Genomic DNA, 25861 nt, shown 5'->3' on the forward strand with positions numbered 1-25861 from the left:
GGGGGCCGTGTGCGCGAAGGAGCGATCCCTGGTAGCTAGGGACGCGAGCAGCGAGCAGGCCGGTTGCCGGGGACGCGATCGGGCCGTCGCTAAGGCCGCGATCGCGTTGCTACCGGCCCGGCGGCTCGGGAAGCAGGGCGCCGCCATGTTAGGGCTGTTGCGCATGCGCAGTGCCCCAACCCAGCGCGGGAGGACCAGATAGTTCGCGCATGCGCGAGATGAGCATGCCAGCCCCCAGGGTGCATAGGGGCAGAGACACCTGATGCCAGGGAGCCTATCAGAAGGCCAGATTCCCCTGCTAGCAAAGAGATACATTTCGCGGGGTTTTGCAGCCACGCACTGACTCAGGATCCGGACCAGCTAGGGGTAGGAGGTAGATGCAGGGGTGAGTGACCCTCTGCATTAGGCCAGCAGCCCCCAAGGTCCCAGTTAGGTCCTGAGCCATCTGTTAGCTTGTGGAGCTTAGGGACAGGCCCTAGATAGGGACACTGCCCCATTTATTGGTTGAATAGACAGGGACACAGTGTTGAAGCCGTGCGGCCCTGTGAGGTGGGTTCTGGGCTCAGAACACCACCCAAGACCCTGCGACAAGGAGTGACATTGTTGCGCTGGACTTTCAACCCACGCGGTGTGGAGGACCCCGTCGGATCGTGTGGATTTATATCGCGGTACCCGTGGCTGGAGCCCGGGCAGGTAACCTGCATCTCACGTGCACCAACCAGGCCTATCACCAAACATAGTGGCTGCGCAGTCACACACACACCTGTACAGTGGTATTTGACTTCGAGAACACGAGACATTTGGGTGGGGGTTACTGGACACAGGGTGGGGTCACATTGTGGGTGGTTAGCGTCCGCCGTGACGCCTAGAGGTGGTTAGCGTCCGCCGTGACGCCTAGAGGTGATAGCGTCCGCCGTGACGCATAGTGTGGTTAGCGTCCGCCGTGGCGCAATATGCTGTTAGGCTGTTTTGATGTTATGCTGTTTTGATGTTATGCTGTTACGTGATTTGTGTGTTTCCATGCAGTAAAGCCCGTCCTGTTTTATATTCTGTAGTGTTGTGTGGTTGTTCCTGTGAGGGCCTCCTCCCACTCCGTTGGGATCCCTCCCAGGTGGAGGCGTTGCACCTAGAGATGTATGATAAAGATGTACCCCAGGTTCCCCAAGCGGAGGCTTAGGCTCCTGAGAGCCACACAGGTTGCACAGCACGTAGTAGCGGCGGTAGTCATAGGGAAGACCCGTTACATAAACATATGCAGTTATATTATAATTATATATATTTATTGTATTTTTGAAGAGCGCACCAGCAGCTAACAATACAGTAGTTGATTTTAATATTCTATCTCTACTTATTCTGCTTATCATGCAATCCTGAAAAGTTACTTTTTACTTGACTGCTTCTACCCTTGACAGATACTGTACCATTTTTGGATTCAGTTTGTTCATCCCTGTATTGGAATTCAGTTGCTTAAGAAACATTACAAAACCTCTTTAGTACAGTAGATTGACTTTAAATGTAAATTGATATTAAAATTCAAATTTGATCATATTGCTGAGGGTATTTTAGTGCAATTATGTTTTAATTCTGTTTTTCATTACAAGCTGATTTAGATGTCACGCACTATTTATTTTATTTGAATTAATTTATGCACATTATTAATATTTTGTTTATGTATTTAGATGAGCAGTAAAGAGGTTAATTAGAAAGGATATATTTTCTGCTTTGTTTGCCTGAGTTTGTTTCACATCAGGCTTTTCAGCTCTGATTTAGTGCTACCATGTACGAAAATAGACAGATAACATAGAAACTGTTTATTATTGACTGAACTTGGTAAAACTAATTTCCCCTTAAGAAAAATATAAAATCACATGTTAAAACGGTTTAGAATCTATTTATGGTGCTCTTTAAATCTCATTTATATTTTTCTCTTATTTTATTTAGTGTATTATTCCTATCGGCATTCTTTCTTTGTCCTTTTATTACCCCTCAGAATTCATGTCTGTGTGGCCAGATCCAAAAAACAGTGCTGAGCTTTAGCACAACTTTACTCCCATTTATATGAATCTGAACTAAGCGGTTTGTGGATCTGAGTCTGTGTCTTTGTTTAGGGTCATAGTGCTACAGCTGAGTGTTCTAAAGAAAAACATTGTTTGCACAATTTTCCTTCTTCATGTCTTAGGCCCAGAAACACTGGGCTCTGTAAAGCTATTTATCCCATTTCTCATCTAAATGAACGTTAGTGCTAATTATATGCAAAAGAGGTGTTCACCTTGACATCATATATCCACTTGAGGCCATTCCGTTTAACACAGGGAATGAACGTGATGCTATTTAGGCCATATCAAAAGGTCATACCTTTATACCCCGGGATTTTTCAAATTGATATCCCGCAGTTAGGTGGGTAGGGTTTTTTATTTTTATTTAAATTTTGCTATCTCACTGCCAGATTGCACAGTGAATATCTTTGTCAATGGCCATGGTGAGGCTATTGAACGATACTTGTACTTAACAGTACACATAATAATGTTTTAATATTAATATGGTTTTACACACAAATATTTGTAATGTGCTATGGTTGTGGTGGGTCTCACTCTAAGATAATACAAGTGGTCTTAAGGTAGAGGGAAACTACTGTATGTTACATAATGAAAACCTTTTAAAACGATAAAAATCAAAACAATGTGGCATACACAAATATTTATTTTATCAATTACTTGTTCTTCTGTGAAATGCACATTCCAGTGGCTGTGTTCCAGGGAGATGTGCAAGTACTTTGCATGCATTATGTTCTGCATGTACAGATATACAGTAGCGTCATTTACTTTCGCCTGTGTCTCGCGAATTGAGTCTGATCTCCAATGTTTTTTCGACTGCTCACAGCTGATCAGGCGAATGTGTTGCAGACGGAAAAATTAAGTTTTAGTGTTGGTTGCATTACTTTGTGGAAATCATATTTGGCGCTAGTGTGCTAGTGTATCTTCACATCTAAATGCAATGTAACCCGTCCTTTATTCCCGTTCATATCGTACAATACGATATGGTATCCCACATATTTAAATGTAGCATCTTGAGCAGGCCTGTACAACTCCAGTCCTTGAGGGCCACAAACAGGCCAGATTTTCAGGATATCCCTACTTCAGCATAGCTGGCTCAATTAGTGGCTCAGTCCTACTGAATGGAGTTGTGCAGGCCTGATCTTGAGAAAGGTTTACAAGTGGACCGAAATGTCTATCCTTGTTTAATAAACTGGATATTTTTTTTGAAGACCACTCGAGTGTCACTACAATACTTTTGCATCTTTTTAAATGTAACCCCCCACGTATTCCCCTAAAACCTTCAAATTACTAGAAAGCATTTTTAAATATGAAATATTTTTAAAAATTAGATTACAGTAAATTACTTTGTGAAAATACAGTACACATTCCTTCGACCTTCTTTCAAATGTACAATCTTCGTCAATCAGCATCATCTTCGGGCTGGCTCTTGGACACTTTCACCTTTAAAATGAAAAAGTTATATCTGTATTAATAATAGAGAAAAAATACAGTAGTGTAGTGCACGAATTACATTGTGTGGTACACGTGTTTCTATTGGACCTGGTTGAAACGCATATGCGTGTCATTGAATTTCTGTGCATGTGAGTTTATATGGAACCTGGTTGAAACACCTATACTGCACATGTCATTGAATTACGGTATTGACAAAAAAAAATCGACGCTGTAATGGCTCATCGGAATTAACACTGCAGGGGTCCCTGTGTCTGAATAGGACTCTCGCTGTGTGAATCCTACCAGGCTGCACCTGTCTGTCAGAGATGCGCACTAAGAGCGAGACTGAATACGTCACTCTCCCTTCACGCCTCTAACAGGCGATCGCACGGCTTTTATTTTATTTTAATAACACTCTATAGAAGCAGGAGGTCTCCGGAGCTCAATTGCACTAATTTCAGCCTCAAGGACCCACTGCTTCCTGAGTTACAGGCCCTGTCATGGGGTGCCGGAATCCCTGCCATGTACATATTCTCCTTCATCTTGGCAGGGATACATTACACTTTTACATATTCAGAGTGTTCATTGACTGGCAATATGCTATCTAGGTCCCCATTCAGGGCTTAGGTTGGCACAGTGCCCACTCATCATTACCCCTGATTAAGCTCTAGGATAGAGTGAAACGCTTAGGGTGCTTGGACTTTTACAAGGAGTCTACTTGCACAAGAGAGGAATATATCCCCGGTCCATGGCGAACATACTCTCCCTCTCTGCATCATTCTGACTGCAGCTGTGATGTCATCAGATCGTGTGGGACCACGAACACCAGCTGAGTAGACGGAAAGACGGGTCCCACGAGGATTCACCGTTTCTTCCCCTGTGACTCTGTATAGTTAATCTCCATCTGATTTTTGTGTTGTTGTACGTGCGTTACTTCTTTTTACCTTTTGAATACAAATGTTTTTGCACTCTGTCTTTGTCTCGCTCTTTTTTCCACATATTGTGTATCCTGCTACATCTGAATTGTGCCTTTGACCAATAGATTCAGCAGGAAATGTATCTCTACATGCCTGGGATGATCTTGGAACATGTAAATGGGACACCTCCTATTTTTATTTTTTCACTTCTTTTTTTATTTCTTTTTTATCCCCTGCACTACAGTATATTGTGTTTTTCTATTTACATATCCCTGGTAGCCTTGCGCTTTGTCTTCTTTACAACACTCCTCGGTCCAGACCTGCTATTGGATGTGTACAGGTACCTGAGCAGGACCAGTGAATGGACTCACTAAATAAACCTCATGTTAGAGAGGGTAGACCATATTGTGAACTGCCTTCTCTATTTCTCTTTGCATTGTAGATCTAGCACTCATGCACAATAATTCAATGGAACACATATGCTTTCCATTCAATAATCATTGAATCCATATGCACAATAAATCAATATGCACATAGCACAGCTGCACAGCGGTGTTAACACAAAACATTACAGTTTTTAAGTAATGCATCGGTTTCTTGATATCTTACAGGTGGAACTTCACAAGAGACAGCATGGGCATGTTGATGAAAGATTGGATTCTTATTTATGTTCTTGTATAAAGTGATATACATTGTAATAAAACATTCACCAATGTTCAGAACAGGACGGATGTTTCTGTAATTTACTGTAATATATATGTATTCATTTTTTAAGTCTGTCTAGCGTCTTTAGTTTTCTAGCATTGAAAGCGTGTATGTGAAGAAGGTAGGGTCTTAAAAACAACTGACACTTTTCTGAGACAATACTACAATGCATGACTGTAGTAATAGTCTCAGAATAATAGTGTACAGTGAATATATAGTAGCTTCTAGCTACTGTATATGCATTCTAGCATCACCTATCGTTAATTGAAAAAAACAACAGAAGTCGGGAACACCACAAGGTCTGAGCCGCTGAGCCACTTTCATGGGCAGCTACATGTAACAAAGTGCCAAGGCATTTCACTTATTATTCCATGGTCATGAGAATAGTAAGTCACTTGGTACTCTAGTAAAATAGTCTCTCTAAACTTAGTATGAGATATGATCTAGCTCCTGAAAATTAACCCACAACACCTCCAATAATGCATAATATCTAGTCAGATTTCTCTTGTTAAGATAGACAAATAAATACATAACTATGTCATACAAGCTGACTCTGTGGTTTGTAGGGGGGTAATTAGAGGTTGAGCACAAGACTACAGTGAGCTTTTCTTCAGCAAAATAGGCAAAAAACCCTTCAGTCCACATCACAAATATATAACAAAAGCAGTCTGGTATTTAAAGAAACTATCCTGACTGTTAGCATTAAAGGTTTCACTCACATTTAATGGCGTTATAAGCCTAGATTAATCACATGTTGGTACAGGTTTGCCCACCCGATCTGACGTTAACTGTCATTTAAGTACATTGGTAGTTAATGCCGAATCAGTTACACTAACTGGTACCAGCGCTTAATGAATCTGAGCCAAATAGTACAAAGTAGCCCAGGGCTGCAGACAGATTTCCCGGGTCCCAGGGCTAGAGTTACGACCGCCATGCCCCCTGTGTTGGCAGTCTTCCAAGCCCCCCAATTCACACCTCACCAGCCCCCTCTATTTCTCCACCTCTGTCAATTACCCGACTCTCACTAGTGGCTGAGCTGGTGTCCCTCCCTCTCTCTATTATACTGAATGTGTTTTATACTCACTAGGTATACATTAAATGTTATGTTTTCAGCAAGTGAATGTTAAATTGTTATAATGATCTTTATGTACAAATTATAATCAACAAATTGGGAGCATGATATCATCCTGACCTGACCTCTGACCTTACACCTGCTCTACAGACCAAAGTTTCTGAATGTCTCTCTGCTATATCATCCTGGATGCCCTTCGCCGACTTAAACTTAACTTTGCAAAAACAGAACTCCCCATATTTCCTCCCAAACCTGGCCCTACTACTTCCTTCCACATTATTGTTGGAAGTACTATCATTCACCCGGTAGCACAAGCACACTGTCTAAAGGTCACACTCGACTCCTCTCTCACATTCTCCTCTCACATTCAAAATGTAGCTAAAACCTGTCGCCTTTTCTCTGTTGCTCAACTGCTAAAACTCTGACACAGGCCCTCATTCTCTACCATCTCGATTACTGTAACCTCCTGCTGTCCGGCCTTCCTGCCTCTCACCTGTCTCCCTTACAATCTATCCGAAACGCTGCTGCCAGAATCACTCTACTCTTTCCTAAATCTGTCTCTGCGTCTCTCCTGTTGAAATCCCTCTCCAGGCTTGCTACCAAATCCCGTATCACACACTCGATTCTCCTCCTCACTTTTAAAGTTTTACAATCTTCTGCTCCGCCTTACATCAGCCCTAATTTTTCGCTATCCACCATCCCGACTCTTGTGTTCTGATCAAGGATGTTTTCTCTCTACCCCCTTTTATATCTATAGCCCTCTCCCGCCTTAAACCTTTCTCACTGACTGCCCCACACCTCTTGAATGCCCATGCCTTCAATATCCAACTAGCACCCTCTCTATCCACTTTTAAGACCAACCTTAAACACACCTGCGTAAGGAAGCATATGAGTAGCTCCATGGCTGATATTTTACACCTCTTACATAAACCTTGGCCCCTTGCAGACACACCAGAACACCCTCTTACTGTCTCTGTACGTTCTTCCTATCTACCAATTAGATTGTAAGCTCTTCAGAGCAGGGACTCCTTTTCCTAAATGTTACTTGTATGTCTTAAGCACTTATTCCCATTATGTGTTATTTATATCATTGTCACTTGTATTACTGCTGTGAAGCAGTATATACATTAATGGCGCTATATAAATAAAGACATACGTACATACATACATACAAACATCCTAAGGCCTGAATCCACAAAGCTTTGTTAAGGGACTTAATGTAATGCTAACCTACAGTAACCTATGTCATGTTAAACCTAAATGTATCTTCAAAGGACAATAAAATATCCTTAAGTCCTGTTTTCTACCTTAAGGAGTGTTGTGTTAACTATAATGGCAGTTAGTGATAATTAAATGAAAATGAGGCGTTACTTTGACTTTGCATATCCACAAAATTCTGTTAAGGTTACTGCTTGGACTTAATATTATGTTAGCTAAGTCATAACTAAACTTGGTGTAACTTTCATAGGGACAGTGAAATATTTATTTTACAGGGTCTGGATGGATGATAAGCATGAGTAAACTAAATTGGCATTATCTCTGTCCTCTTCTCTACGATTAAAACACATATTTCAGGGTGTAAAAGGGTCTGGTTCTGTAACGGATCGGGGGACTCGCGCTTCTCAGCGTGTCCCGCGTCACCCCAGTTCCCACGACACCTCTCTACCCCTCTTCCATTCACTCCTGCCCCTTCCCTGCCTCCGCTCGCGGCCGTTCCTCTGCGGCGCGATCTGCGCGCTCTGACGCGCGTTCGGGTCATGTGCGTGACTCTTGCACTGTGCGCACACGTTCCCGCTCGCTCCTTACCCCCTGAGGTGCGCGCATTGCTCGGCGTGCCTCTATCACCCCAGCCCCTGTCTTACCTGGCTCCTCCGCCTCTCCTTCCCTTCCGCCTCCACTGTCAAGCGTCTCCCCGGCGGTACGCCCCTCACGCCCTGTGACACACGCAGTGCAGTCGCATAGCAATGTATAGAGAGCAAAGTCCTTGGCGCACTATCAAGTGCGTAAACCTGATATTTCAGTCCTGTTCAGGAGAGAAAGTTCGTAGAAATCCACAGTCTGGCCACTTGCTTCTCTTCTGATGTTGATATATCTGGAATCAGAGAAAACAAGAGACCATTGCGCAGTATCTCATGTGTATTGAAGCCTCAATCACACAGCTGCTAGGTACTTACATCTAGAAAATTGGAAGCAGGCCTTGAAAGGTATCTTTAAACCGGGGGTCTGTGTTGCTCGTGGGGTTATCTTAGGTTCTCCATTTACAATACTCCCGCTCCACAGATGGCCAATTTGCCCAATAGTACAAAAAGATAAAATACCAAATAGTGTGGTACAGTACAATTTAATAAAACATTAAAAAGATCAACATGAGTGCACTGACTGTTGATCTTTTTAATGTTTTATTAAATTGTACTGTACCACACTATTTGGTATTTTATCTTTTTGTACTATTGGGCAAATTGGCCATCTGTGGAGCGGGAGTATTGTAAATGGAGAACCTAAGATAACCCCACGAGCAACACAGACCCCCGGTTTAAAGATACCTTTCAAGGCCTGCTTCCAATTTTCTAGATGTAAGTACCTAGCAGCTGTGTGATTGAGGCTTCAATACACATGAGATACTGCGCAATGGTCTCTTGTTTTCTCTGATTCCAGATATATCAACATCAGAAGAGAAGCAAGTGGCCAGACTGTGGATTTCTACGAACTTTCTCTTCTGAACAGGACTGAAATATCAGGTTTACGCACTTGATAGTGCGCCAAGGACTTTGCTCTCTATACATCACTTGTTTTTAGCTATATGGAATAGCTTATTTGTAGTCCTAGGCAGCCCCATTCCTTTACCCTCCCCTAATCTGGTGGTAATGGTTTATTGTGTCGAGTGGTTATCTAAACCAAAGTTGTTTAAATAATTGTCACTATTTCACAATTTTATAATTTTTATTAGTATTTTTGTCACATTATATATTAGTGTCACAAACACATTCACAATAGGTTGAGCGCTTGGTTTGTAGTTTAGTTTCTCTTATTTCACTATAGCAGTCACATAGCAGCCTTACAGAAGGCACGCTCACCCGCTCCAGTTATAGGCCTTCCCGAACGTTAGCTCCGCCCCTCGTGGCTTACAGGCCATCTCTCTTGATTATTTCCCTGTCTCCTCCCCTGCTCTCTCGGACCTATCCCTGCAAACACTCACTCAACCCTCTGCTCCTCCCCTCATCCCTATTGGTCCTCCTTCCTTTATAACCTCACTCTGTCCCTTCGGTCATTGCTCTGCATAGCTTTCCTGTAGCTCCTGTGTGTGCAGTCTCTATGCTTAGCTCCCTTGTCTGTTGCAGCTTTTGTTCCTGTCCCTGCTCCTGTTTGGATTCCCCTGGGTTGAACTTGAACTCTGCTTTGGATTTGACTACTCTACCTTCTCCTGCCCTTGAACCCTGGCTTACGGACATCACTACGCTGCTATCTCCAACCCTTGAACCCTGGCTTACGGAGATCACTATGCTGCTCTCTCCAATCCTTGAACTCAGGCACTTGGACATTACGCTCCGACCTCTGGCACCCCGGACTCAGCAAGTATACGTTAACCCTTTCTTACCAGACCCGGCAACGCATTACCACACTCCGGGCACACCCTCACTGCTGTGGGTGCGTGTTATACCCTTACCTACCTTAGTACTGGGGACTGGCCAGGTCTGCGGGCATACAGGCGTTACAGGTTCGGAATAACGTGAAGACATACTTGACGTCATATTATTGGAAGATAATGCAATATTATGCCACAGTAACGTGACATTAAGCCTGTGCTAATGATATGTATAAAACATGTGTTATTTGGCCTCAGACTAGCACCTACTTCTGAGGTGGGTGTCTGAGTCCTCCTTTCCTATGTAATGTTCCACAAGTGGCATTCAATGGGAGACAGACTACTGTCGTGTTTATAATATCACTGTTTTGATGTTCATGCTGACTCCACTGTTCATTTCCCTGGGTATTCATGTTCAATAGTGTTCTATTAAACCTCACCAGTTGGTGTTCCCCTGCGTATCGTGCAGCATTGTTTTGGATTTCTTTAAACCACAAAGGCGTAGCAACTCCTTGAGGTGGTTTTCAAAATAGGAGGAATGGATTCTGGTGGGTAATCAATAATGAACCAAGTTTTTGTCCCAGAGCACCTTGGTGACTGTAATAGATCGCTGGTCCCTGGTTGGGACCTCCTGGGCATACCTGGTGAAGTACAGCTGCAACTGGCGGTTGTAGACCGCTTGCCTTGAGAATTCGGCACCAAAACCCCATCCAATGCTGCTAGATTTCTGCTAGATCGTCACAGATTTTCCTTGACAAGGGGTCTAAAACCGGCAGTTGCATCTGTAGTTTGTGACCACTAGAATGTTACTAGTCTTTTTCCTATCTGGTTTCAATGACAGCAAGTCCTTGCAGACCAAATTCAATAGTCCACTACTTGTCCACTATGTGCCCCTCGTAGTCAGGTTTCTCCATGGTATGCACCGACCACAATTCTTGCACTATTCTTCAAAATCTCTGGCCTTTTTGGGGCCACTTGAATGTGTCTTTTACTAGTCCCAACGTCTTGTTGGCACCAAGGTCGCCCTGGTTGTCATGGAGGGATCTGTGTCTCCAGCAGAACAGGCATCTGTGGTGCTGTCTCCTGACCCCATTAACTACTGGCTGCCATGCTATTGCCAGATCTTCCGGCAGCCGTTCGAAGTGTCATTGATTTTTTCTCATCTCTTATTTCTCATTACAGCTCTAAAAATGTAGGGGGTGATTTTTTCCGTTCTCAGTCACAGGTAAATGGTGATCACATCTCCTGAAGGTACTCCCTGGATTAATTGTTCTACTCGGGTGCAATCAACCAAGTCAGGGGCAACACTCCTTTTCCTCACTATCCTCCATAGGGTCACCTCCAGTCTACGCAAAAACTCGGATAGTTTTTCTCCCACCTGCTGATACATTCCCCTGCACCAGAATTATAATTCTTCTCCATCATCTGTGGTACTGAATGTGTTTTCTAAGGCCCGTAGGTACTCGCTGGGGGTACTAATACACTACGGGAGAAATCCCTGCTCAGCTTTAAAATGTGTGTAGGGGTTGGAGGTGCTCCACTGGGTTGAATACAACTAAATTGAGAAAAGTAAACCCAGTTGTGGGCACTAGCCACCCTGCTGGGTGATAAAGTTTTTTTTTTTTTTTTTAACTTATATCAATTATTAGCAATAACATAGTAAAATAAATAGTGTTAAAATCGAAAAATGACGCAGAGTAAATCCTATTGTCAGCATTATGGTAAATGCTGGGATTAGTTATATAAAGGGGAAATCTGGGCAACAATCAAGTCTAGAATTCAAACTGTATGTAATATGTGCAAAAAACAATAATATCCCTAATACCATGTATAGGGAAGGAGGGTGAAGATAATAAGTGGATGAAAGTGCACCTAACTGTCTATACCCTTTTAGGTAGTATTCATCCCTAGGAGAAGGCTAAAGCGCATCCATGTATGTAGTCACTGGAGGTACATAACTTGGTTCCCTCCCTAATGGCTGTCTCTATCGCTAACACAGGCCCCTTTAGGCTTTCCGTGATCCAGAACGTATTGTCTTGGTCCTATCTCCCCCATTCCTGCACCAGCTGCGTGGCCTGTTCTAACCAGCTTTGTAAATCGTCCTCATTTGAAGAGGTCGGTTTTATGCCTAAAAAGGTCCATAATCTTCTATATTAATTATTTCCATGTCGAGATTGCATTGATTTATTTACTATCTATCCCATGGCAGCGATAAGTGCCTCTGGAGAAACGGGCTCATGCCACGTTGAGGAAGTGGGTGCCTCAGGGTACTAGGTACATCTCATTCCGAAATTGCTCCATGGTGGCCCTCTTTTTAGCTATGAACTCTCGGACCTTGTCTACGATAGTGTGACTTACAAGATTGCTAGGGCGAGCAACAGGGTTACAAACAGCAGTGATATTCCACAACACTTTGTCCCTCCCCACAATACTGTTAGGCCCTTTAATAGGATCAATGTCTTCATCCCACATACACAGTATATATGCAGTCTTAGTATTGTAACACAACAGTTTCCCCTGGATTTGTGCCCATCCCCATGAAGAGACTGTTCCTACTACCTCATTAACACTCGCATCATCGTCCGTTTCTGGGACCGTTAGGATTAACGCTCTGTTGCAATCCAAGCTGTGCACCACTCACTTAAAACGGCTGCACACATTATGACGAACTGTCAGTTGAGCTCATCGGGGGCTCTATATAGCGAGTGTTGTAGTCAATTCTAAGCCTTTCCCGGGCAAAACTGGCTACTGGATATCCGTAACTTTGCCCTTGTTTGACCGTTATGATTAGGATAAAGTATTGTGTGTTTCACATCAACTGCTGCTGAGGTGGGGGCCTGAGTCCTCCTTCTCTATGTGATGTTAAACACGTGGTGTTAAGTTAGATAATGGGAGACAGACTACAGTAACAGCAAGAAAGGTTTAAACACAGTTGAGCACCAACCTCTGGATTTTATCCTATTACTGTTTACCAAGATACAGTCTACAGTAACGTTTGTAGTATAATCATATTTATAAAGTGAGTAGCAATGGAGTCTCTGGTATCTTATGATCCTTTACAGAATGATCACGATATACATTCACATAACATTCCCCACTAAACGCTGCTCGGGTGTATATCAGTGTCTGTTGCTGAGGCCACCCAATCCTAGGTATCAAGGCATGTCTGATGGCCGCACACCATTGGAGCCCTGGATATCAAGGCTTGTCTGATGGCTGCACACCATTGGACCCCCGGGTATCAAGGCTTGTCTGATGGCCGCACACCATTGGAGCCCTGGGTATAAAGGCTTGTGTCATGGGGCCGCACACTATTGGAGCCCTGGGTATAAAGGCTTGTGTAATGGGGCTGCACACCATTGGAGCTCTTAACTATGTATCAATGTAGCAGGCCTCTACTTCGCGAAATGCTTCAGTATCACTTTATATGCCCGCCATTGAGGATCCCCTCTGATTGTGCGCGTTCCTCTATGCTGCTCTCACTTAGATGATCGGCTTGGGCCTACTCACGAGGGTTATCTGCTACCCCTTCCGCCAGCATCCACTCTCACTGGTCGAACATAGACTGGTCCTGGTTGTGTCACAATCCGTCCTGAGATCTCTCAGGCTCCCCCAGGTCTCCCCCCACTTGCTCTTCCAGCTCCTCTTAAAGACTCCTCTCTCCTTAGTCCCTCCTATCTCACAGCCTTTGTTATTGGCTGCTGCCATGTCCCTCATGAGTCACTCATTCAGTGCACATTGGAGAGGAATCTGACTGGGGGCAGTGTGCGTGTGCTGCATAACTCTTACCAGTGGTTACATGCAGAACCCCAGCGAACATATTGTCAGTTCTTCTTTTAGGTAACATCACATTATAATTCCTAAGGATCAAGCCCTATATGGCTTCATATTTAAAGGGATTTTAAGGTGCTGGGAGTTAGCTGTTTGTAATATTTTTCAGCCTGTCTGCTGACATAGACAACATGTAAGTAAGCCACTCGCCATTGTGAGCATGAAGAAAATGTCATCAAAATGATTTCACTTTTCATGGTTTAAGGCATGTGTGACAGTTGATATAGAATTGCTGCTGTTCCTTATTGAAAAACAAATAATGAGCCTAATGGGCATCAGGCATCAAGTGAGATTCTGGCAAGTTGCTGTCGGTGCTGATGATTTTACAGCCAATGAGCTGCCAATCTTTGATAAGAAAACTACTTTTGAACAATGCCAGTCACATCCTCTCTGAAATTTCAAAGGAACATCCTTGCTGAGATGGCATCAATCCAAAATGTTCTCTAGAATATGTTAAAAAAATATATGGCAACAGAGTGGAGATGAAAGTAAAAGTAAGTATTTGTGAAGTGCCAGCAAGCAGTACTGTACATAGTGAAAAGCTGGATACCTTTTGCAAAGGTATCACTTAGCAACACGGGTTATGGGCTACAGGGAAAGCATTGATTGAGGGGGATCAATATAATCATTATAAAGAATTAGATCTCACCTGCTAGGTATGGTTTTCAATGCAACCGGAAATCTTTTTCATCTGCATTTTTTATTTAAAACTGCTGTGAAAATAAAAAGTGTGTTCCCTTCCACTTATACTGTGCCCTCTTTTGGAATGATGCTTCACAACTGTTATTCTGATTCCTTAAGGAAAACAGAAAAGGGATATTCATCATTAAGATGACAATGAAATGAAAGGAAATCATTATGCCAGATGTGGGCTAGCATATGTTTTTTCTGGCTTAAGCCAGAAGCAGTGACATATGGGATTCTTTGCAAGGTGGATCTCTTAAGTAATAGGTCAGAGAGCAAAATCTCAATAAAGTAATCCTACACATAAAACAGATGTAGGCTCTGTCGGGGGCACCGATATTTTGGTACTGTTTAAATGCCCCAGTGACGTGGGTCGTGACATGGGAGAAAAGTAATAAATAAAATACCAGCACAAGAATTCACATTATAAATTTTAGTAGAACATATAAAAAGTGTGTGTGTATGTATATATATATAAAATATAAAAAGCAGTGCTACATAGAACAGTGCTACTTAGGCCTCGGCCATGTTTAGTGCTTGCTTGCGGAAGCGCGCTGAGGCGCGCTCCCGCTCAGCACTGAGCCCCTACAGCCGCTTTAGTAGGGGCTCACCTACGCTTCTGCAAGCGCACGGAAGCGTAGGTCTTAGGGGAATTTAAAATTCCACCTCTTGCCGGCATGACAGGCCGGTCACGTGAGCGGTTCGCCCAATGAGGGCGAACCAGCTCCGTGACTCAATTGGCCCGCCCCCAGCCCGCCCCCTGATGGCGCGCCGGGCAAGCAACCGCAAGGCCAGGGAAAGCACCCGCTTTCTCTGAGCCTCAGCGCGCCTCAGCACGCCAGCGGTAAGCCTGGCCGAGGCCTTACAGAGATAACAATGTTACATTAGGATCGATACAGTGTTACCAGGCTTCCCATGTAAGTCACAAACTGATCTTGGAAGAAGTTGCCAGGTTGCAGGGCAGAGTAGTAAATGTCCGCACTCAGACTGAAAGCAACGCAGATAGGGAAGGCACCCACTCTCAGCTCGACGGTGTAAACATTCACACTCCAAGTGTGGGGACAGGTAAGTTCAACCTCAGATGGCGCTTCACCTCAGATCGTCAATGCAAACAGACACCCGCTGCCTGTTGGACATGGATCAGATCTGGTTAGGGAATGCGCCTGCTCCCAGTCCTCAGCATTAGGCTCCACATGACACAGTCATTGAAGTGAGAGAGGGCTGAATCACCTGAATTACACCGCAGCTATGGTTGTTGAGCACAAATGAACCTCGTATTCTAAGTGGATTCAATAGCTTGTAATAAAAATAGCCAGAGGGGCAGTAAAGAGCAAAGAATAGATTATAGAATAAAAAGAAGAAATAGCACACACTCTATTTCCAACGCATTTCGTATCAGAAGATACTTCATCAGGGATGATTGCATGTGAGAGTGTGTGCTATTTAAAAACAAAAGGTGTTACATCCTGGACGTAGGCAAATACATTGCATTAGAATAGATAGCACCTTATTGGTGTAATAACATTTCTTGATTAAACATCAGCTGAGTTTAATAGAGTGGATTTAAATAATCCTGCCCCTCCAAAAAGAACATCATGACACATAATTATATAATATCTTCTAAAATCCTAACTATATTTCATCCTAACTACTGTATATGGGAGGTGTAAACATGCAGGATATACCGGCACCGCCTACAGAGGTCTATATTTCGGGAAGCAAGGGGTCCCCAGAAATAAAATGAAGTGGGTTCAGCTTCGGAGACCTCGTTTTTCAAGCATACATACATACATACATATATGAAAAAAACAAAAGAAAAACAGGCACACTCCTAGTGTATTAAAGTATATAAAAAATTTATGGGACTGTAACATATAAAAAGCGCACTCACAAACAGAGCATAAAATCAAGCATATATGAGATATACTCATTCACCATAGACTGCAAGGGTTCACGCCAGCCGTTCCTTTGGTGCCTCCTCTGCTGTAACAGGTAACTCAGCAAGATGTACGGATATTCCTGGAACCGGATGATGTCATCACTCAGCGTCCCATGTGAAGATTTCCTCCGGTACCAGCTCTTTCAACTGGCACTATCCACCATGAGTTACTGCATATAACTGCAGTCAGGGGAAACTCGGCAGCCTAAAAACAGTCCTCAATAGCCGCAAAGGTAGTTCCTCTGCTCGTGAGCAATAAAAACAACTGTTGTGCTCGCTACTTTGGGAAACGCCCTACGCATTTCGTCACTGTTGACTTCATCAGGGTGTAATTCTATTGGTCACAAAGATAACCTTTATATCTAAACAGACATTGTGATTAACCAATGGTAGTGATGGGCGGGTACCTTAAATTACACACAGTTTAACCCTATTTCATTGCCGGACAGCAGTGTTAACTATTCTACACAACATTCTAAGAGCTATTGATACAGCGGCCGTTATTCGAACACTTAACGCGGCAATTAATGCAGGAAACCGTGATCACAACGGGGACAAAGCTCGCTGTGTTTCATGAAATGAGCGTGACGCATTAGCTTCCCAAAGCAGGGACCCCTGCTGTGTGAATGCTACCGGCGTCTGCCTTTGTGTAATAGACGTGCAGAAAGAGGGTCTGAATCAGTCCCTCTAACTGCGCGCCTCTCACAGGCGATCGCGGGGGTTTTATTAAAATTCTAAAATTACAGTTTTGGAGCAGGGGGTCTCCTGAGCTGAACAAAGTTGATTTCAGGTCCAGAGACCCCCTATGTCCCGAGTTACAGGCCCGTTATGGGGTGTCGGTACACCCGCCATGTTAAAATCCTGTGGGATCGAATCAAAACAATGCAGAGGGATACCGGCACCCCATAACAGGGCCTGTATCTCGGGAAGAAGGGGGTTTTCAAGGCTGAAATAAACTTTGTTTAGCTCGGAAGACCCCCAGCTCCCCCACACTAGTATCAAACCCCCCCTCGAAATAAAAAATCATTACCTTAGCTGGTAGCTGCTAAGGTAATGAAGCTGCTTACATTTTATTTTTATTCATAGTGTGCGTGAGCAGGGAGTCTCCTGAGCTGAACAAAGTTTATTTCAGCCTTGGAGACCCCCTACTTCCTGAGTTACAGGCCCAGTTATGGGGTGCCAATATCCCCGCCATGTTAAAATTGTGGGTCACGTGACCACGGGACTAGAGGGATACGGGCACCCATAACGGGGCCTGTAACTTGGGAAGTAGGGGGTCTCCGGAACTGAAATCAACTTTGTTCATTTCAGGAGACCCCCTGCTCACGCACACAATAAATAAAAATTAAAAATGTAAGCAGCTTCATTACCTTAGCAATGCCTGCTAAGGCAATGAAGGGGTTAAGGCACAGGTGCCAACTCTGTGTGTAAAAAAACTAAAACATGGCCTACACAGTACAGTACATTTAAATAAATCACCCCCTCCCCCCGCACCACCAAACACACATATTACATTAATGGGCCAAATAATTATTATCCAGATATGGATAATAGATTATTTGGCCCATTATTAAGCACATTAACTACAGTAGCATAATAAAATAAATACAGTTCTACTGTACTTACTACCACCGCAATACAGTACATTCTGACACATACACTACAGTACTGTATGCCAAGCAATGCTCTAAATAAAATAAAAAATCCAGGATTCTGCCCTGAGCACACAAGTTGGTTAAAATAAATTGCTGTGTTAATCCAATGGGCCATTAGTCTTTCTGCAGAAATGTCAGAGAAATGTTGCAGCATTACTGGGAGATTTCCCCAGATTTTTCAAAGCTGTGTTCGGATACTCATAGCTGCATCTGTAGATGGTGAATGAAGGCCTGTGTCTTAACCTTCACACAGATTAATATCTGTTGCTTAATGCTTCTTTCTTTTGTTACAGATGTGGTTCCAGGAGCAGCTATGTGGTCGACCAGCACCGTTATGACAACATGCCAGCAAATAACTAGACAGATTGCTGAATCTGCGAGCCATTTCTCTGAGCGAAGAAAATGAATACCCATTCATAGCTGTTCCATGGACTTATCAAGACTGCGACATTTTAGACTAATGTTACAGTGATCAATGTCACTAGATGCCTTGCATTGATCAATATATCAAACAAAGGGGCGTTATTCATTAATAATACAGAAATTGCAGGAAGAAGATAATGCAGGGTGGTTGGTTTGTTTGGTTGGGGGAGACAGGATATAGGAGCCTGCAAATCCTTATTATGATAGTGGGAAGGGTTTTATTATGTATGCCAAGTTGGAAATGGCCTACTAAACCCCCTGTACAACCTTGCCTTTATATATGGACGGGCTGAATAAACCATCAAAGACAACAGGTGGATTGTAATAGAAATGGAGTCTATTCTGTCTATGATGGGTCATGCTTGCAAATATTTAGTCAAACTGTTTTAGTTGAGCCTAGGCCTCAGAACCAACAGGTGGAATGTAAGGAGAATTAGATTTATCCTGGTTCTGATGGCCCAGGCGCATGAGGCATGTACAGTAATGAGTTACTTTTTGTCTCTTAGTAAAAATGACTATTCTTGTTTTAATTATGCTTACACAGTCTGAAAAATCTCCAGTATATTGTGAGATGCAGGCAGTTTACTTCCCCTTTCCTGTCTTCTCCAACTCCAGCGCAGTTTAAATCTTTTTTCAATCAGCTCGGAAGATACTTCCTCTTTCTAAGTCAGGTTGCTGGCACTCAAAAAGATTAATGTTTTAGTGAGTGCATTTCCCCCCTCCTCTCACAGATGATGGTATATAAACTTTGTCTTGGGAGGAGGGAAGGCGGAACCTCGCTTGTGAACAAGGACAACAGTCAAGCCGTGTCGTGTATCCAGGAATATGCAGATAACATAACTCTAATTGCCAGGCACCTGTGCAAGTTGTGGGGGTTCTCTGGTGAAACCGTTTGTGTGTGATATCCTGACATCTAATAGTGTCCGTAGGTCAGTATTTCAATAAACTATACTTTACTAACTATTGGTGTGTGCGTGTCCATATGTGTACTCGTGGGTGACATCGACAATCTGATCCTAAATATTATTGTCCCTGTCAGTGAAATAAGCATTTCCTTTCAGTACAAGGCGGAGAGGAGACTTCCAATTAGTGCATCCATGGTCCCGAGAGCTCCAGCGGAGATGCGACTGACAGGGTTGATATATAATTTCATCGAGAGTATCCCTGCATGCTGTGGTTAATTACGTCACTGAAACATCACGGGAGCCACAATACGACGACACGTCAATATGCCCATTTTGAACCGCAATCATAAGAGATAAAGCGAATAATCCAGATATAGTCCACAGACTAAAAATAGCATTTCAACGCATTTTGTAGTGCAAACTACTTCATCACACACAAACTACAATACACACTGGCATTTAAAGCCCTCTGTCTGTTGTGATTGGACAGAAGGGAAGTTACTCACATAGCTGATCCTTATCAGTGATCAGTGATAAAGAGAATGAAAATAAAAACATACAATCATTTAATGAGCTAAAAAACATCCATACAAAAACGTGGTATACAAAGTATAAAAATTGTATATATCAGAAAATCTGAAACGAAAAAAATATAATTTAGAACACCGAAACGATATTATAGATAATATCATATGATTCTCAGTGAGAGAATAAATTAAATCATGAAGAATTCATAGCACAGGAATCTGTGGAGCAATGTATAGATACTCCAAAAGAATTGTATAGACACAAAAATGTCCCTAGGAGGTAGATTATACAGCATAAGCAGGACCGGGGGGAAACAACTTGTATGGACTATTTACATGGTAACCCCAAAAATGGATTTGGAGAGGCTAATCTTAGCAGCAGAAAAGCTGCAGGTAGCCTTATTGGGAAACTAAATCGCAATGATCAGGAGCTAAAGAAAGATCCTAAAGTAAAAAACATTACAGAAAATGTATCATGATGCAATTGGCATACACTGGCGACACACTTTATTCGAGCTCGGCTAGTCCCACGAATTCGGGTATACCCGGGTGTATTGAGGTTAGTGACTGTTTTCTGCCCGAGTGCATTGAGGTATTTTCCAGGCAGGGATTGAAGCATTTTTTTCCCGCTGGCTGCAATACTGCACAGTATATATATATATATATACTGCATTACAATTCATGAATTTATGCCATCTGGTAGACATGCGAAGCATTGCAGCCTATTAAATCCTAATCATTATCATTTAACAGATCAGCCGCCCGTCAGCCAGGCATGAACCCAGGCTGGGAAGGCAAACGCAACGGGGCTTGTCAGAGGTGAGGAGCGGCGCATTCCAGGTATCTGCCAGGTACATACTGGGTATTTGCTCGAATAAAGTGTGTCGGTGCAGTACAAAGAAAATGGGGATAATAGGATTTGGAAAAAGGAGCAGAGATGACTACAACAAGAGATAGAAATTCAGTAAAGAGAACAAATATCAATCTCTTCATTTAGTCCTAATGTGACCAGAGTTATTAATTTATATATCCCAAAAACTTTCCTGTTTGGATAGGGCTTTAAATCTGCTGCCCCCCTCTTCTATTGATGGAAACAGTATGTATATCTCTGTATTGTATTAATGTGGGGTCTTGATGATGATGGATTTTGAAATGCCCAATTCTGATATTCCTTGCATGTTCTAAAATTCTTATTCTCAATGGTCTCTTGGTCCTACCAATATATTCACTCACTCATAATATTCATAATACACTCACTCCAAGAGGTAGACAACATGGATAGTTTTACATAAAATACAGTCCGCAAAGTTAAATGTTTCATTTGTTACTTTGGAGATAAATGATTTTCTGTCAGAGTGAAGCATTTTACAGGCTGTAAATCTACCGCAACCAAAGTTGTCCATCGGTGCTTCATTTTAACTTAGACCTATATCACTAGGGGCCAAGATATTTTTCAGATTCTTCGCTTTTCTAAAACTTAATCTGGAGATAGTGCTCAAATGGGGGCCTAGAATTGGGTCATTGATTAGAATGTCCAATGTTTTCTCATTTTTTGTTGTACAATATCTTGTAACTTAAAGAGTTATAATTGTAATAAATTATACATTAACAGTATTATCATATCATTTTGTACAATACTTATTCTTTTTAGAATTGTCTTTTTTATTGTTGATCAACAGAGATCTTTTATCCATCTTTTTATCATTTATTAATGCTTCACTCAAATTATTGATATGATAACCTCTTTGGAGAAATGTGTCAAACAAACTTTGGGACTGTAATTCAAAATTCACCGGAAGGCTACAGTTCCTCTTAATTAGCATAAATTGACCTACAGGGGTATTTTGTATCCAGGTTTTCTTATGGTTACTTGATGCTAAAAGTAAACTACTGTATTTGTATCAACTTCTTTAAAGAAAGTTTGTGTCACAACTGAACCTCCTAGTTGGGCCTCTAATTGAAGGTCAAGAAAATCATTTGTGAAAGCATTGTCAGTAGAAGTGAAAGTTAAATATTCATTAAAATTATTTAGCTATATCAAGAAGTATTTTAAAGAGTCAGTATCTCCATCCCATATAAACAAAATATTGTCTATATATCGTCCCAAATAATAATTTAATCAGGAAAAGGATTATTAAATCAAATGTACCATTATTCCCAAGTGCCATATTGGCATAACTTGGGGCAAAGTGTCCCACCATCGTTGTGCCTCAAATTTGAAGGGAAAATTGAGCGATAAAGAGAAAATAATTGTGAAAGAGAATAAATTTGATATTGTTGGATGAATATAAAGAAGGATTATTAATCAAGTAACCCCTAAAAGACACTAATCCTTTGTCATGAGGAATATTTGCGTAAAGAGCCTGCACATCACAAGAACCCATCTGTAGCTTTCTTTCCACAAAAAATTGGTAATGAGATGTAATACTGCTGTAGAGTCTTTTAGATACAAAATAAGATTGCCAACATACTTTTGCAAAAAATGGCTAACATAAAATAGCTTTAGTTAATGCATCATCAAGAAGTTCCCTAAGTTCTCAAACCAATCGAATAGTGGGTCAGTCCTAACTTTAATATAGAAAATGGGGTCTAATAATAACCTATGAGCCTCATTTTCATAATCAATCCTATTTTGAAGCACCACCCACCTGCTTTGTCTGCTTATCTTACGGTAACATTTTTTATTATCTTGCAGCTTTTTTAGAGCCACATTTTCTTCTTTAACTCAGATTATATTTATATTTAAATTTTTATGTTTAATCAAGTCAGCAAACTCATTGTTGACCATGTTGAAGAATGTATCTACAAAGTTACCTTTGGAGTGGGCTGGGTAAAACCTAGACTGAGGTCTGAATTGTGTATATTGACGAGAATGAATATTATACTTATTATAAGGTAATATATTAGCCAGATCTATATTTGTTATCTCTTGATTTTTCATCAATTTTCAAAAAGTGACGTTTCAAAGTCAGATTGCATGTAAATTGATGCATATCAGTGAATAGTTGAAACCCATTGGGTCCACAAGATATGGAAAAGGAAAGACCCTTTCCCAAAATTTTCATTTGCCTTTATTACTACTGTTGCAGGGTACATGCAACTACACACGCGGGTTTCTTGACAAGGCTTATTTATTTAGCCTTAAAAGATATACAGCACACAAAAACAAAAATAGCTTTTCATCAGCAAACAAAAAGAAAACTGGCTTTTTCTTCAGCAGACAAAACAAAACAGTTTCTCTTTAGCAGACAGTGTAAAAATCAGGCAGCTACCCTTTCTATACAGGAGACAGACAGTTCATAATTCATGTACTTTGATAACAGACCTTGTTTCAGTAATCTCTTCAGTAGCTTACTCCTCTCTCCTCAACAGCCACCCATGTGTCTACAGCCTGGGGTTTTAACACACCTTGATTAGGCAGCTGGGATCCAACTAATTGTCTGAGGTTCCCAGCTGAAGTTAACCTAGTCACTGCTGCACTGCAGACTAGACATAGGTTTTCCAGGCATATAGCTGGTGGCTTTAATTTACCCTGTCACATTCCTCCCCTGTTAGTGTGTGGCTGGGGCTACGCACGGCTGAAGCCCGACCATCCACCCCTTCTCTAGAAAAGAAGTCAACATTTGCGTTCTCTTTTCCCGGCCTGTGCTGAATCTCAAATGAGAAGGGTTGGAGGGCCATATACCACCTAGTCAATCTAGCATTGGAATCCTTCATACTATTTAACCACTTCAGTGGAGCATGATCCGTCACCAAAGTAAAATGGACTCCTGCCAGGTAATGCTTCAAAGCCTCGTTGCCCACTTTACTGCGAGGCACTCTATCTCAATCACTGAGTAGTTTTTTTCCCTCGGGAACAATTTCCTACTCAGGAAAAGGATAGGGTGTTCAACTCCCTCAAACTGTTGTGACAATACTGCCCCTAGCCCTATCTCTGATGCATCTGTTTGCACTATAAAAGGGCTGTTGAAGTCTGGGCTTGTAAGCATGGGACCCTCTGATAGACACCTTTTTATGTCCTCAAAGGCTCTCTGACAATCCCTTGACCATACCACTTGTGTAGGGGCACACTTTTTTGTGAGGTCCGTTAAAGGGGCTGCCACTTCCGAATAGTTGGGGATGAACCACCGGTAGTACCCTCTAAACCCAGCAGAGAGCGTACCTGCGTTTTTGTTTGGGGAGTAGGAACTTCTTTCAGGGCAACTACCTTGTCGGCTAGTGGCCTTACTTTTCCACCTCCCACTGCATACCCTAAGTATTTAGTTTCCGCCTTACCCAGGGCACATTTCTTAGGGTTGGCTGTGAGTCCTGCCTCTCTTAGAGATTTGAGGACCGCTTTCAGCCTATTTAGATGGGCCCACCAGTGTTTACTATAAATGACAATGTCATCTAGGTAGGCTGCGGCATAATTCCTATGGGGCCTCAGTACCTTATCCATGAGTCTCTGAGCTGGGGCTCCATGCAGTCCAAATGGCATTGTCACAAACTGGTATAAACCCATGGGAGTGGCAAAGGCTGTTTTGCATTTGGACTTTTCCTCTAAGGGTATTTGCCAGTATACTTTTGTCAAGTCCAGCGTGGATATATATTCCGCGTTACCAAGGGCGTCAATTAATTCGTCCACCCTTGGCATAGGATATGCGTCAAACTTGGATACCGCATTGACCTTTCGGAGGTCCACACAAAATCTTACCTTCCCATTGGGTTTAGGGACCATAATTAGTGGACTACACCACTCACTGCATGATTCCTCAATCACTCCTAAGTGTAACATTTCTTGTACCTCCTTCTCTACCAGAGCCCTACGACTTTCAGGCAACCTATAAGGATGGGAACGTACTTTTACCCCAGGTGCTGTCTCGATTGCATGGGAAATTAAGTTAGTTTGTCCAGGTAAGTCAGAAAAAACATCATGGAGTTGTGTAATTATTGCTAACAAGTCCCCTTTTTGTTCAGAGGACAACTGTTTACCCATTGGGATTTTATCGTCACTCACGATGTTCTCCGGTGGAGGCTGAGGACCCAAGTCCGTTTCCTCCTCCACCGGGTGGATGAATAGAGACCGCTGCATCTTCCAGGGTTTCAGCAAGTTCACATGGTAAATATGTTTACCCTTCCTGGACCCTGGATGAGCGATCTCGTAATCCACATCACCCGTACGGCGGAGTACTTCGAATGGGCCCTGCCATTTGTCCAGGAGTTTACTCTCGCAACTGGGTAACAATAACATCACCTGGTCTCCTGGGTGAAACACTCTCATGCGAGCATTCTGATTGTAATGTCTCTCCTGACTGTCCTGGGCTGATCTAAGATTCTCCCTGGCAAAATGGCCGACCACATCTAGGCACTTCCTAAGGTCTAGTACATATTGCAGGGTATTCTTAGAAGGGGACCGGTGTTCCTCCCAGGACTCCTTTAGGAGGTCTAGGATACCCCGGGGTTGGCGGCCATAGAGCAATTCAAATGGAGAGAATCCCGTGGAGGCCTGGGGAACTTCCCGCACTGCAAACAGCAGAAAAGGGAGAAGTTCATCCCAGGCTCTCTTCTCTGAATCTACAAATTTCCTCAGCATCCCTTTTAGAGTTCGGTTAAATCTTTCCACCAATCCGTCAGTCTGTGGATGGTAGACCGATGTCCAAACAGACTTGACCTCTAGTAACTTTAAGACATCCTGCATCAGTTTAGCCATGAAATTTGTACCTTGGTCTGTCAACTTAACCTGGGGTAGTCCAACCCGTGAGAACAGTTCCAACAACTTGTTGGCTACTTGCTTCGCTATTGCTGTTCTCAGGGGGAACGCCTCAGGATATCTTATTGCATAATCAACTATTACAAGGATAAACCTGTGTCCTTTCGCAGAAGGTGCTAGAGGTCCTACCAAGTGTACCCCAATCCTCTCAATGGGAACTGACACCAAGGGTAGAGGAACCATAGGTGCTGGTTTTTGTCCTTTTGGACTAGTTAGCTGGCACTCCGGACATGCCGCGCATAGCTTAGCAATATCACTATGCATCCCTGGCCAATAGAATCGGATGAAATACGGTCCAATGTTTTATCCCTGCCCAGGTGACCACCCCAAGGGACAGTATGGGCTAGAGTGAACACAGATTTAACAAACGCCTTGAGAACCAA

This window comes from Ascaphus truei, chromosome 2 (assembly GCF_040206685.1).
Source record: "Ascaphus truei isolate aAscTru1 chromosome 2, aAscTru1.hap1, whole genome shotgun sequence".
NCBI lineage: Eukaryota > Metazoa > Chordata > Amphibia > Anura > Ascaphidae > Ascaphus > Ascaphus truei.